This window comes from Nyctereutes procyonoides, unplaced genomic scaffold (genome assembly GCF_905146905.1).
Source record: "Nyctereutes procyonoides isolate TBG_1078 unplaced genomic scaffold, NYPRO_anot_genome, whole genome shotgun sequence".
In the NCBI taxonomy this organism is placed as follows: domain Eukaryota; kingdom Metazoa; phylum Chordata; class Mammalia; order Carnivora; family Canidae; genus Nyctereutes; species Nyctereutes procyonoides.
The window spans coordinates 58,340,181-58,345,332 of record NW_026575142.1 but is presented as its reverse complement, the minus strand read 5'-3'; the positions used below and the strand labels follow the sequence as shown (position 1 = coordinate 58,345,332).

General features: G+C 40.0%; 1 pseudogene; it reads right to left on the bottom strand.

The window, feature by feature from the left end:
* Nucleotides 1–682: 682 nt before the first annotated feature.
* Nucleotides 683–1,457, bottom strand: LOC129498465 (40S ribosomal protein SA-like; annotated as a pseudogene).
* Between the last annotated feature and the right edge of the window lie 3,695 nt (nucleotides 1,458–5,152).

Genomic DNA, 5,152 nt, shown 5'->3' with positions numbered 1-5,152 from the left:
GTTTTTGTCTAACAGGAGAACAATGTGGGCTACCTGTGAGTACAGGCCAGCTTCTGAATGTCAGTGGCTGTTCTTTTCTTTCTCAACATAGTCCCTTAATACCCTATTTGATTTGACACCAAGTGCCACAGTGCCAGGCTTGTCAGACACTGGATATACAACAGTGAACAACACAGACCTTGTGGAGCTTACATTTTACAGATGAGGGTAATATTCCAGAAGCTCAGGTAACTTGCTGAGAGTTCTAGAGCAAGTAAGTGGCAGAAATGGGACCTGAACTATAGTTAATCTAACTGTACCCATGCCCTCACCATCATACCAGGCTGCATGCCTTTCTGAGGCTCAAGCCACCTATTATTCACAGGCTTTCTTCTTTTTTTTTAAGAGACTTTATTTTCCATCAACCTTATTTCCATCTTCTGCTTAAGAGTCTACGGAAGAGGAACACCTGAGTGGCTCAGTTGGTTAAGCATCTGACTCTTGATTTTGGCTCAGGTCATGATCTCAGGGTTGTGAGATTGAGCCCCACATGAGGCTCCGGGCGCAGGGCAGAGTTAGCTTGAGATTCTCTCCCTCTGCCTCTGTCCCACCCTCAACTTGTGCACATACACACACTCTCTCTTTCAAATAAATAAATAAATAAAATCTTTTAAAAAACAAAAAGAGTCTATGGAAGAGCAGCTTAGGAACACTCAGGGGTTATTCCTAGCCATTGAGAGGCCTGAGCAGTGGGAGCTGCAGACCAGTTCTGACTGGCAGCTGAGTGCACCAGTTTTCAGTAGGGAACTACTGGGCAGAAACAGGGACCCCTGCACACCTTCACACCATCTGAGACCTGAGGTTGAGTAGCAGTAAATTTGGGACCTGGGGCAGTCCATTCACCTGGAAATTCCTCCTTGGTCATGTTCTTTTCAGGAGAGACTGGGAGTGGCCTCCCATGGATAGTGCCACACACGTGCAGAACTTCCCAGGCCAGCATCCACCACCTCCAACCTGCTGCATGAGTTCCCGCGGTTGTGTGGGATGGCAATGCCCATATAGTGCAGAGGAGAGTCTGGTTTACACAGAGTGATGGTCAGCAGGTTAACATAAGATGCCTCCTTGAAAAGGTTGGTCAGCTCCAGGATTACTAATCACCAGAAGACACAGCTCCCTGCACGCTGCCTGTACCTGGCTAGTGAAGGTTCCAGAAGTGAAGCAGCCCACAGTAGGAGAGGCTCCAGTGGCAGCAGCCAAAGCTGAAGCACATCCCACTGGCCACTGTTCCAGGAAAATATGACACCAACATCAGCCCAGTGTTTGACATCAACAATGGTACAAGCTTGGAGAAGCTTCTGCTTCTCATTGAATCGCTCCAGATTTGTAATACGCCATGAATTTCCCCTTTTGTAGATGAACTTGGAAGTCAGGGTTGGTGCCACGTAAGTGGGTTCCTGCCACAAGGAATTAGAGGACATCCTCCTCCCCTTTGCGGGATGTCAAGGGCTCTAGACACTGTGAAAGTTTCCCTTTAAGTTACGTGGGAACCCAAAATGGTATGGACCATCAAATGGACCCCTCTCTTGTTAGCACAGAAAGAGAGTAGGCTTTTGACAAATGAAATACTTACATGGCAGAAAGTACCTTTATCTCTTCTGACACCTCTCTCCCCTCCAGATATCAGAAGTAAGTGCTTGGTGTCAAATGTCTCTGCCACAAGCACAGCGTGAACTTGCTAAGTAAGATCATCTCAAAACGAGGTAATACAGGCAAATTACACCAGAGAGAATTTTTGTTGCACATTTTATTTAATCCTCAAATCAAAAAAAAAAAATCCTCAAATCTCATCTTGGAGAAATGGGTTCTCTTGTCCCACACTCCGTATATTAAGGATCTCTGTGCTTACTCAAATATTTGCTTTAGTGTGTTTTTACAAACTTAAATTCTATGTGTTTGACCATGGCATTAAAATGGAATTCCTGGGGCACCGGGGTGGCTCAGTGAGTTAGGCATCTGACTCTTGATTTCTGCTCAGGCCATGATCTCAGAGTCATTAGATCCAACCCCACATTGGGCTCTGCTCTAGGTGTGGAGTCTGCTTATTCTCCCTCTTCTACTCCCTCTGCCCTTCTTCCCCATGCTCTCTCTCTCTAAAAAAAAAAAAGAAAAAAAGAAAAGAAAAGAAAAGAAAAAGAAGAAAAAGAAAATAAAGAGATTGTAAACACTGAAATTTCAGTGTTCAGTTTGTAAAATTCATTTATCCATAATATGATCCATGCAGGGACGCCTGGGTGGCTCAGTAGTTTAGCACCTGCCTTTGGCCCAGGGTGTGATCCTGGAGTCCCTGGATTGAGTCCCACATTGGGCTCCATGTGTGGAGCCTGCTTCTCCCTCTGCCTGCATCTCTGCCTCTCTCTCTGTGTTTCTCATGAATAAAATATTTAAATATTTAAAAAATATTTTAAAAATATGATCCATACATATAGATTATACTTCAATGAAAGCTTTAAAAATACAAAAAAATAAATCACATAATATCCCAGTAAATAAATCAGAAAAAATAGGAATGCCTGGGTGACTCAGCAGTTGAGCATTTGCCTTTGGCCTAGAGTGTGATCCCAGAGTCCCAGGATCGAGTCCTGAGTTGGGCTCCTTGTGTGGAGCCTGTTTCTCCCTCTGCCTATGTCTCTTCCTCTCTCTCTGTCATGAATAAGTAAATAAAATCTTAAAAAAAAAAAAACAGAAAATAAAATTACAATAATACTCAAGAAATCTCTTCATTTTTGCAAATTCCAAAATTCATATTGATTGAATTTGTAATGTTTTACTGTAGTTTTTTTTAAGACTTATATATTTACTTATTTGAGAGAGTGTGTACATGCAAGCAGGGGGAGGGGCAGAGGGAGAGGGAAAGGAGCAGATTCCCTGCTGAGCATGGAGCCCTATGTAGGGCAATCCATAACTCTGAGATCACAACTGTAGCCAAAATCAAGAGTCAGATGCTCAATCAACTTAGCCACCCAGGTGCCCCTACTATAGTTTTAAAAAGATGTGATCACTGAATGACCTCTAGCTTTAAGATGTTAATGATGGAAGAGAATTACTACTATAGTAATAGATGAAGAAATATTTTATAATAATACATTTTACAGGTTTCATAAAAGAGAAGATGAACAAATTTAGAAATGCCAAAATAAATTTCAACAATAAAACTTTGGATGTACTGGGCCCAAAGAGCTGAGAATCTGGAGATATGAAACTGACAGTTTTGCTCTAATCCTTCTTTTCAGTAATTGCTACCATGTCATTGACCCATTCATGCTGAGATCCTCCTCACCTATTCCTCTCAGGTGATCTCAAAGATTGCCAATGCTGTTCTCTCATTTCACTCCTGTAGCAAGAATGGAGAAGACATCAAAACTGTACTTGCAGTTTCCAGCAAGTCTGGAGATGATGGGGAAAATGTGCCTTTCAAGACTCTTTAGAAGTGAACTTACTTCTATTATGTTGGTATTCTATGGCATCTGAAGTTGCATTTAAGGACACATCCTAAAGATGTACATGGAGTATAAGTAAGCAAATTTAGGTGCCAGAAAAAGAACTTTCTAAAATGTCTGGATAAGGATGCCTGGGTGACTCAGCAGTTGAGTGTCTGGCTTCGGTACAGGGCATGACTCCAGGGTCTAGGATCGAGTCCTATATCAGGCTCCTTGCAGGGAGCCTGCTTCTCCCTCTGCCTATGTCTCTGCCTCTTTCTCTGTGTCTCTCATGAATAATTTTAAAAATCTTTAAATAAAATAAATACCTGGGTATGTAGCTGATTTGTTTTAGGACGCTTTTCAGTTAGTTGCCTATGCCAATTAACCTACCGAATTATTATAAAAATTATTATTGAAAAACTAATCCAAGAAATATTTTCCAAAATGTATGGACATGAATTTACAAATTGAAAGGATCTGCCATATTCTTATCAAAATGAGTATTAATAGGTACATACCAGAGATCATTGTCATGAGATTTAGAACACTGATGATAAAAGAAAGATCCTGGAAACTTCTGGGAAGAAAAAAAACAAGTCACATATAGAGGATCAAAATCAGAATAACTTTGAATTTTCAAAAGCAATGCCAGAAAAAAGAAAACAAAGAAGAAATACTTTGAAAACTCTGAAGTAAAATTATTTCCAAACTTGAATTGTATTCTAAGCCAAAATTATCAATAAAATATGAGTGTATAATAAAAATATTTTTAGACTCACCCTCCTGAGGAAGTTACTGATAGATATAGACCAAGAAAAAGGACAGCAAAGGACTCAGGTAACAGGAGAGAAGTTAAGCAAAATTAAGGTGACAGCTTGATGGTACACAGAGGGTGCAATAAGATGGCTCCAGGGATGCTTCAGTGGCTCAGTCAGTTGAGCATCTGACTCTTAATATCTGCTTGGGTCATGATCTCAGGGTCATGGGGTTGAGCAACCAGCATAGAGCCTGCTTGGGATTCCCTCTCTCCCTCTCCCTTGCCCCTCCCCTACTCATGCTCTCTTACAATAAATACATAAATAAGATGGCTCCATTTTGGAGCAATAAGAGGGATCTGAGACAGATTTCTACAAGGAACTAAAAATTGATGATATATACAATGTTTATGAATATCTTGAAGATTTAGATTGCTAGTAAAGAGTCAGAGACTGATAAGGAAATACTACAAACAAATCTACATGCAAAAATTTGAAAACTTAGATGACTAGATCGAGTCCTGAAAAGGCACAAACCACCACAGCTCACACCAAATTTAGTAGATGATTTGAATAACCCAATAATTAGTAAGGAAACTGAATTTGTAATTTAATAATCCCAACTCCCCCAAAAAACCTTCCAGATACTTCCCTGGAGAATTCCACCAGATGTTTAAAGAAGAATTGGCATTAATTCTACAAAATCTCTTACAGAAAATAGAAGAGAAGGGAACACTTTCCAATTCATTTTATGAAACTTTTATCACCTTGATACCAAAACCAGACAAAAGAAAGAAAGAAATTAAGAAAGAAATGAAAGAAAGAAAGAAATTAAGAAAGAAAGAAAGAAGAGAAGGAAAGAAAGAAAGAAGAAGGAAAGAAATAGAAAGAAAAGAAAGAAAGAAAGAAAAAAGAAAACTAAAGACCAATAACCTCATA